The 9,928-nt window shown below is 46.1% G+C and overlaps 1 protein-coding gene across 4 annotated transcripts in view; it reads left to right on the top strand.

Annotated features, from left to right (window-relative positions):
• The first annotated feature begins 2,869 nt into the window (after positions 1 to 2,869).
• The window catches only part of NCOA2 (nuclear receptor coactivator 2), a 286,892-nt gene continuing 279,833 nt past the window's right edge, over positions 2,870 to 9,928 (top strand). The window contains exon 1 of one of the 4 annotated variants that reach the window (XM_073892872.1): positions 2,870 to 3,188. The gene's annotated coding sequence lies outside the window, so the exon portion shown is untranslated. Of the gene's footprint in view, positions 3,189 to 3,212; positions 3,504 to 4,726; positions 5,066 to 9,928 lie in introns of those variants that run through there. The other 3 variants (XM_073892874.1, XM_025870705.2, XM_025870706.2) reach the window with 3 other exon arrangements.

The raw sequence follows: 9,928 nt of genomic DNA, 5'->3' as shown, positions 1-9,928 counted from the left end.
TGTTACCTCTCATTATATCATGATGCATGCTAGTAGTAGTAATCATACAAAAATGGTATTGAACCTTCCATTTTTATGTAGTTTAAATATGAAGACAGTGAGTAGCTTGAAATTGAATGGGGAAGAGAGGCAGTCAAAATAGAAATTTCTTGCCCTGGAGCGCCTGGGTGGTTTAGTCAGTTAAGTGTCTACTTTCAGCTCAGGTTATGATCTCAGGGTCCTGGGATTGAGCCTGGCTTCAGGCTCTCTGCCCCGCGGGGAGTCTGCTTCTCCCTCTCCCTCTCCCTCTGTGCTCTCTCTCTCTCAAATAAATAAAATCTTAAAAAAAAAGAAAAGAAAAGAAAAATTTCTTGGGGCACCTGGGCGGCTCAGATGGTTAAGTGTCTGCCTTCAGCTCAGGTCGTGATCTCAGGGTCCTAGAATTGAGTCCTGCATCAGGCTCCCAGCTCGGTTGGGAGTCTGCTTCTCCCCCTGCCTCTTCCCCTGTTCATGTTCTCTTTCTCTCAAATAAGTAAATAAAGTCTTAAAAAAAAAAAAGAAATTTCTTGCCCTATAGCATTCACATTATTCTCATTTTTCTTAGGTATATTGTTAAATATATAAATTATCGTTTTACTTTGTTATTTTTTATTGCATTTGTAATTTGTCTTTTTTTTTTGGTTTATCTACTTGCTTCATCCATCCATGGTCTCTCAAAAGTTTCTGCTTCTACTAAATTTTAGTAATTTCCTTCCCCTTTATGATTTCTACCCACATTTTTTGTACCCACATTTTTTTTTTTTTTTGTTATTGGGTTGTCCTCTGTTGGTAATATACCTAGTACCTATATCTTTGTGGTTTTTTTTTTTCCTTTGCATCATTAAGTCAACTTATTTACTGCCTTTTCTTCCTTTCCATTTTACCTTATCATAGTGATAATTCACTAATGGCCAGTTTTTGTAACAATTATTCTGAGGTCTCACAGAAATCTAGTTCTATCAAAATACTGAGAACATTTCTTATAAACAGATTTTAAAAGCAATGTATTGAACGGTGAAGTGGGGAAGGGGACATGGAGATTGGATGAGATACTATTGTTTATGTTTTACAGATCCAGTTAAACAAAAAAACATTATGTGGGACCTTGTTAGGAGTATAATAAAAACTAGAACAAGACAAGGTTGAGAACCCTGAGTAGCTTACAATCTAGTGAAAGAGAAAGACCAATATATAAACAACTCCAATACAACACAATAGTATTAACACGACAGCATGAAGTGCTGAAGGAGACCAGAGACTACTGGAGAGCAGAAGTTACAGGATTCCTCCAGGTTCCAGGCAATTGAGTAGCAGCTGAACATGGAACTTACTATGCTATGCTGTCAGATGTGTTTGTTTTATTTTGGTAGAAACAGTCTCTTGAGCATGCAGTAAGTTTTATTGAGAAATATGGAAATGCAATGGGGAGTCATTTATTTGCACAGATATCATGGGTGGTTTTTGACAGTGTGAAATATACTGTTGCAGAGGACTGATGGACTCAGGACTTCTGCCAAAAAGAAAGCAAGAAAGAGAATCTTTTATCACAACTCAGTGTTAGGGGTGAGGACAGGAAAGAAGAAAATCTGAGTCCAGCAATGTGACAGACCTCAGGTGACTACTTCCTCATTGTAGGAATACTATGGACCAGTATTTGGTGGAAGAAGACAGTCCATTAAAAACCCTCCATTTCCTGTTTCTTCTCCCAGGTTTTTGGAGAGCTGTGGGTTTTTAGGGAACATAATTCTGTTATGCCAGGTAATAAAAATAATCTTTAAAAACTTACTACATTAATACACAGTCAATGCAAACATTTTAAACACTGTAGTTAAGTGTACAAAATAAAAGTGGAAGTACCCCATTACACACTCACTTATTATATACTCCCCAGTGCTAACAATTTGTTGTAATAGCCTTCCATTTTCCATCTATAGTCACACACACACACACACACACACACACACCACACATTTTCTTTCCAAAAATAAAATTGGTGGTATTCCCACAAATTTGAGGTTGAAGATATTAAAAGTGTGGGCTTTTGAGCCTGCCAGGACTGGGCTCAAATCCTCTCCGGCTTCCTGGCTGTATAACCCTAGGCAAATTACTTTATTTCTTTAAGTTTAAATTTTTTGTGAAGGGTAAAAATGGTAATTACCTTGTAAGGCTTGAGGATCAAAATCAATAGCGTATATAAATTACTCAGTCCAGTGCCAGGCACATAGTAAGTGTTCAATAAACACTATTATTGTCTATGGCAAGTGACCTTTTCTTGTAAGACTAGAGGGAAATTTGTTATGCAAATGTTGTTCATTTTTTCCAACTAACTATATCTAAGTTGGGAAGAGCTTGCTTTCCCAAAGCATAAAACTGATCCAAGTAATATTTTAGTGAGAATTCTCGAATTTTTGGTGCAACTCTCCTGCACCCCCCCCATCACTTTCTGACGTCTAGGAAGTGGACTTTCCAATAAAGAACTTCTGTGATTCATGTCGGGACGAGAATGCTCAACCAGGTGAGGTTTTACACACTGTGGACACTTTTGCTTTATCGGGCGATTGCTGGGTGGCACCCCTTTCAGCTAGCCTCCCGCAGTCGCGCCCCTCCATCCCTTCGAGAGTTACGGCTGCAACAGTAGAAGTCTACCCTCGTAGGAGCGGAAAGAGACTTGATGGACGAGGGGCACCTCCAGGACGCAGCAGCAGACGCGGGGCGTGCGAGGTGCGCCCTAGGGGTGCAGGCTGCTGGCGGAGGGGCCCGGTCCGAGCCCCGGCGGGAGGCTCTTCCCCGGGCGAACCTGGCTCTTGGCTTTCCCCGATCTTCGCCCGGGGCATCTTCCCCGCCGTCTGCAGCCCCAAGTACCCACTGCCTGCACTCTGCAGCCCCGGCCAGTCCCATCCTCTCGCTTTCTTTTTTGGCACTGCTGCCCTTTGCCCTCCCATGGAGTCATCTGTTTACTCTCCCTTCACTTGCAGTCACCCATAGGACACCCTCCCTTTGCCACAGTCACCCATTTTGTCCCCTTTCCCTTCTCCCCCTCACTCTTCACCTCTCCCCGGGTCGCCTTCTCAGAGGACTCTGCCGACGGAGATGCTGCGGACCCCGCGGCCAGGGTCTGCTACCCGGAGAACGCTCCGTCTACCTTTGCCCCCTCCTCGGGGGCGCGTGAGGCAAGTTTCCGCCCAGTCCCTTCCCCAGTGACAGGACTTGGCGGCGGCCACGGCCAGGGAGGCGGAGGGAGGGACGGCCTGGCTCCTGAGCCCCCTCCCCTGCTCGCGAGCTCGCGCGGTCTGTGTCTCTCTCCGCAAGTGCGGAGACGCGGAGGAGGAGGAGGAGGGAGTTGGGGGAGGATCTCCATTGAAATAAACAACCAGGCAGCAGTTATTAACACGGGAACATGGCGGCCGCAGCCTCAGCCACAGCTTCGGCGGCGAAGGTCAGCGCCGACGGCAGCCGGCACCTGACGGCGTGACCGACCCGAGCCGGTAACCGCACCTTCCCTGGGGGCCGCGAGGGCGGGCGGGAGGCGGGAGGCGGGCGGCGGGCGGGGGGCGCCGCGTCCCCACCCCCGGCCGCTACTGCCCTTCCTGCGCCGAGCCCGGCGGAGCCGTGCGCCGCGGAGAGGGCTGTTTTTGTGTGCGGGGACCGCTGCCGGAGTGCGCGGAAAACGGGAGTTGCATCCCGGAGGCGCCGCGAAGCTGGGGAGTTGGGTCTTGGGGGGTGGGGAGGGCGGGAAGCGGCGGGGAGACGCGGAGTCCCTGGGAGAGAAAGGAGGCGCTCCAGCGCTTTGCGAGAGCTCTGGAGACGAGTCCCGGAGCGCGAGGCGGGCGGAGGCTGCAGCCCGCGGCGCCGGCGAGAGGTGAGAACCGAGGCGCGGCGGGGAGGCCGGGGGCGCGGGCGCGGCTCCCGCCTGAGGAGCCAGGCGCCAGCCAGCCCGCCCGGTGCGGGGTCGCCGAGCACCGAGGTTCCTGTCCCCCTCGGGGGGAGAGAGGCTCAGACGGGAAGGTGAATCCTGAGAAGGTGCATTCTTTAATGGAAACGCGGAGCGACTGCAGCGGAGGGTGGGAGTCGGGCGAGGGGAGGCAGTACTCGGGAAGTGCTCGGGGGTGTGTGAAGGTGAAGCGCGATGTCAGGGGCGGCCGGCCGGGTGAGACGCTGGGAGGAGGGGATCGGCGGCCCGGCGGGCGGGCCGGGCCCGTGTCAGCGCCGGGGGCGGGGGGCGAGGGGCGCCGTGCGCCGCGGGCGGACGGGAAAGAGCTGCGGCGGGCGGGGCGGGCGGCGCGCTCGGGCCGAGCAGGCCGGGCGGCGGTGGGGGCGGGGAGCCGGGGGCCGGACCGCGGCGGCGCCGAGCTGGGCTCGCCCCTGACTTAACTTTCTGGGTGCGGGCATGTGTGCAGGAGGCGCGCTGGGGCCGGGGCTGGGGGCGGGAGGCGGTCCGGGAGGTTCCGGGTTGGCTCGCCAGCGCCCCCTTTTCTCTCCCCCTTCTCCCCGCCCCTGAAGGGACAGGCCCTCAGGGCCCCAGGCGGGAAGCGGGAGGGGCCCTCCCGGCTGACTCGCGACGGTCACACCCCGGGCCCGAGGACACTTCTCCTTCGGGCCTCTGGGGGCTTATGAGTGAGGGGGCCGGGGTCGTCGCGGCGTGTCGGGGCTCCCCGTCCCCCGCCCCTCGCCCCTCCGGGGAGTCCCGGAGGCGCCTCTTCCGAGATCGGGGGTGGGTCGGTCCCTGGTTAGATGGTTCCTCCCTCTTCCCCCTCCCTCTAGTGGTTTCCGGGGCCTGCGGGACCGAGGGGCGGGAATCGGGGACCCGAGCCCCTTGCGCCGGCCCAGAGCTGGACCGGGCCTAACGCTCTCGGGGTCTGTCATGGTAGGGGAAACTTTCCCACACCGGGGACCAAGCCTGAACACCTCCTCAGCCACCTCGTCCTCTAATCCCACTCCCACTCCACCTCCTCCAACGCCTTCCCCTCCCACCGACCCGAATCTCGCTGCGTGTGACTGATGGGGCAGTGAGCCAATCGAAGGCGGGGAGCTGACCTGCCGGGTGTTGGTAAGCCAATCGTGGGGACCGGAGGAAGGAAGGGGGCGGGGTTGCTTCCCGACCAGTTAGAGCAGAGTTGCACGCGGGGCGGGGGAGTCATGGAGACGCCGAGCTAGCTACTCTTGTCCATCCCTAGTCACCCGGTTCTTGGTCTGTGCGGTAGTGTCACTTATAGAGTCTCCCACTTAGGCATGTAGTTTACGCGAGATACTGTATTTTTCTTGGTGCCACAAGAGACGTCGTCTTAGACACGACGAAGTCTAAAGCCACTTAGTATGTGGCAGTAACTCTCCGAGGCCCGTTTCTAAAATGGCATATATATTGTAGTGATCGTGTCCTGGACCTCAGCGACGGGTTTACGTGCAGAGGCTCATAGGAGTTATCAGTTTACCCCTACCTCACTTTCATTCAGCTACTCCAGGGTGGGGACAGTGAATTTGCAAGGGTTCTCTGAAAATGAAGGCATCGGGATAGTCTTAAGTCAATTGATTATTGGGAGTGTAAAGCATCATTGTTTGTAATGGCTTCACTGGTTCCTTGTTTAATTAGACCGCCAGTTCCCAAAGTGCACTTGGAAGTTCGGCATTTGGGATGACCTTAAAAAAAAAAAAAGTTTATGGCATGCGTTGTTTTATTTTTTTCTTTTTCTTGAGTAAACAAAATGAAGTTAGGAACCAAAAGCATCACTGTTTGAAAAATAAAGCGTTGGTATTTAAAAAGCAAAGCTAGTCAAAGACTATTTGTCTACAGAAAAAAAAAGTCTAAGTAAAGTGTAGTTTGCTGGATTACTCCCACACAAAAGATTCTTAAAAAAATAGTTTTCTTTAAACACACTGCTGAATTGTACAGTGTGTGAGTACTTTTCTGGTTTATGCAAGGTTAGGAGACATCTTTGGTTGTTTTATGTTGGTTTTTGGGTTCAGTATAGTGACTTTCTCAACTCCTGACTTTTAAGAATAGGGAGGATAGGTCTTTGGTTCTCAATGAAGAGCACAGGTTGCTCCCCAGGCATATGCTCCTGTTCTTTGTTGGTGAGGTTTAGTGCACACTGACAGCAGCAAGGATCGTTTTCCCAACTGGAATTTGTAAAATCTTTGGGAGTTCAAAGAACGAATCATGTTAAACTGAGAAGGAATTCATTCATTTTGGGCTAAGTATCCCTTGAATTTAACTGATCTTGGGAGGCTTTTGGGGGGGGTGTCTTATGTGCTTGGTATTTATTTATACTGCTTTCTCAAGCTTTCATTAATATTTGGTTAGTATAAGAAACAACTGAGGAACTGTAGTTTTAGGAAACAGTATTTACCACACTCTACAGATGTGTTGTTGTAATACACCGTTCTCAAATTTATAATGTGAATTCTCAATTCAGTATAATTTTGAGTGTTTATGTAGACAAAAATTAATTGCATTTTTCTGTAGCCCTTTGGGTGTTATTTTAGTGATAATAAAAACTGTGGTGATAAAACATTTAGCTGCCAGAAGTGGGGAATATCATAAACAACATTCAAAATTTGACAACACTGAAAACCCCCATCATTAGTTAATTTAGTTACTGATGGCCACTCTGACGTGTGCCCTTCTCTCTCTTTTGTATGTGTAAGAGCAACACATTATTTTACTTCATTCTCTACAACAATCCTTGAAAATGTTCTCAGATTCTTGGTGGCAGAGAGCAGCAAGTCCTCTAAAGCCTGGCTTGGGGCGGGGGGGGGGGGGAAAAAAAAACCTCTCAAGCATATGGAGACATCTAGAAAAAGATGTGCATCGTCAGCTGTGATTCCATTGTGTGCTCTCAGACTAGATCTGAGCCTTCTTCCTCCTGGGGATTTCAGTCTTAACAGAGGAGTTCTTTGACTTTTAGATGTCAGGGTACTGAAACAAGGTAGAAAGAAGCTCACTGATTATGAATTTTATATTTTTTAGATACTTTGGCTCTGATTTTAACCTTTTGTTGGCTAAATATAATTTATATGACTTTTGTTCAGTGTTAGAGGAACATTTCACTGGAAATGTAAAATGTAAGGATCGGAGGGGGACTTGGGCTGGGGTATGAGTGTATAAAGGGGTAATGCTCCTTGGTCGGCTTTATCTATAGCTCTATCTTATTAAAGCTTTCTAAGCCTCCCCATCAAGGACCTGTGAGCGGTGCTTTCATTACACACCCTATATTTAAGGATTCAGTACCTTAGCTGTTTCAAATCACATCAGGTTGAAATGTGACCCATAGTTGAGAGCTTGATTTTCTGAGAAAAATGTTTGTGTTGTATTGGGTTTAAAAGTGATTCTTTTAAGCAGTCTTAGGATGGTAGGTAGCAAAAAAAAAAAAGTCTAAACAATTTTTCTAGAAGGCCAGTTTTCTGAAATGCAGTGTGTTCTTATTTGATATTTTGACCACTGTTATGTCATTGTTGAAATTATATTTAAAAGCCTAATTAATGCTTAGCTATTTTTATGGCAAAACTGCTATTTAAGAAATTAATGGCTTTTCAGTATTCTGTGATTATAATTTTGTTTGGTAATTTATGTTATTACATGCTCTATCAATTTTAAATTAAGAGAATAGGAGGGAGAAAGAAAATAAGTTACTGCTTTAAGGTATTGGTCTTTTATTGCCGTAAATCTTAAAATCGGTGGAAATTAGTATCTTTTCCCCTAATGAAATAATCAGACTATTTACATACCAATGATGAAAGCCATTAAAAGGAAAACAGAACAAAACCTTCAGTTTCTTATACTCAAACCTGAAGCTCATTTTACCTCTATGACTTGCTTTCTAAACAAAAAAAATATTCTTAGCGTTTAAGTGTTTGTTTCCAATCTAGAAGGGTTTATGAATTGCAAACTGTAGAAAGAATGTGTTATGTCATGTTACTCTTTAGAGTCTGTTAAAAGTGATGTTTGGAAAAGCTATAAAATACAATTTTAGGTCATAGACCCTCAATTCAGACGGTATAAAGAAACTCGTACTTTATGGATTCTAGGTACGAATTTCTAAATAGAGGTGAGATTGTGACTTCTGTGAGTATTTTAGAAGCTGGTTTAGTTTTCCTAGCTGTTGTAAAACTGAGGCAAAACGTTATGAGAAGGACTGGAAATCTTAAAGGTAAACTTGTGTTTGAAGGTAACTGAAATGAAAGGACTAGATGGCCTGTAGGTAGATCACAATGCTCTTGGCTTTTAGGGCAAAGATTTTATGTCTATCCTATGAAATGTTCATCACTAACCACATTTCTGGCTTCCAATGGCTTATGATGACATAATGCAACTGGAAAAATTGATTCCAGGACAATTTTAAGTTGGTTCCCTAGTTGGAAATTTCTAGAGGAGAATTAAGTAAGCAGGGAACCTATGAGGATATTTTATTTAGCTGCTTTTGAGGCTTTTGGATGTAGAATCTTAACTTTAAGAAAGAGAGGAAAACTGCTTGTAGGTAGAAGTTATTGGCAACTCGTTAAAGGTTCTGAAAGAAAAAAACAGTTTTTAATTTTTTTTTTTTTAAAGATTTTATTTATTTATTTGACAGAGAAAGACAGCGAGAGCAGGAACACAAGCAGGGGGAGTGGGAGAGGGAGAAGCAGGCTTCCCGCCGAGCAGGGAGCCCGATGTGGGACTCGATCCCAGGACCCTGGGATCATGACCTGAGCCGAAGGCAGACGCTTAACGACTGAGCCACCCAGGCGCCCAAAACAGTTTTTAATTTTAAGTATCAATTGATAGATACACGAAGAATTGAAGTTAGCAGGTTAAATCTGGTAGAATTTATGCCTTTCAGGCAGTTAATTATGAACTGTTAAGAGTTCCCAATGGGTAACTTAAATCCCACATTGGGCTTTTTAGATCTTGTCTTTGCATTCTTGCCTCATTTAACCATTGTTTCATTCATTTGTTCATTATTTATTTGATGAGTATTTGAGTATCCTAGCATTGGCAGTGTACTTTGATAGTGGAAACCATCTATTACGAATCCTGTGATTTAATGGGGAACACAGAGTGGGTGATTTTTTTTGGTGGAGGAGAAGGTGGAAAGGTACATGTTCACCTTAATTTTCAATTTGCTTGGATACTAATGATTTGGTTTTTTGGTGTGTGTAATTTTAATTATATATTGTCAAAAAATTTTGCTTTGATTTGGGTTTGGGCTTTTTTTTCCCCCTGAAAATAGGATTAGGTTTATAAGTTGTTAAATGTCCCCTTAACTGATTAGTTTACAATCAAATAATTTTCCTTTAATGGGGGTATGAATATTTATAATTAGTGTTGTTTTATATTCTCTGGAATCGTGTCGTGTGTGTGGTCAGCATGGCAGTCTTTAGCTGGTCAAAGGTATTAGGGCAACTAGTCAGGGACATCCCAGTTCTGTGGAGAGTGTGCCTTGTTGCTGCTCTAAAGCTACATATTCTGGGCCTTCACACCCGAAGTTTCCAAAGGATGGAAAACTCCCTTGTGCAGCCTCTCACAGGTGTTCTTCTATGATTATTAGTTTTTCTAGATTTAACTCATTCTTGCTCTTGACTGAAATGTATGTGTTGGGAGAATATTGACAGTGCAATGTAAATGATAATAGCAGCTCTCCCTGAGTGCCAGCAACCTGTTAGGGGATTTTTGAGTTGCATTTCATTCTTTCTTTTTTTTGCCACAGCCCTGTAAAATAGAGGTTACCTCATTTTTCAGAAGATGAAGCTTAAGAGAGATTAAGTCCTTATGCCCATGAGCAAAACTTCAGGGGGAGGGGGAGGATTACCCTTGACCAGTGAGGGCGAGGAAATAAATCGTAAGTATCAGAGGTAATGGTGAGTCTGAGAATGTATTCCTTTTAGGAATCTGATAGAGAACATGTTTTCAGGCCTTTTATAAGGCTGTCAGTGTTGG

This window comes from Callorhinus ursinus, unplaced genomic scaffold (assembly GCF_003265705.2).
Source record: "Callorhinus ursinus isolate GAN/ISIS: 27379988/994484 unplaced genomic scaffold, GSC_fseal_2.0 scaffold5, whole genome shotgun sequence".
Taxonomy (NCBI): domain Eukaryota; kingdom Metazoa; phylum Chordata; class Mammalia; order Carnivora; family Otariidae; genus Callorhinus; species Callorhinus ursinus.
Note: the sequence above shows the minus strand (reverse complement) of the source record. Positions and strands in the feature narration are given on the sequence as shown.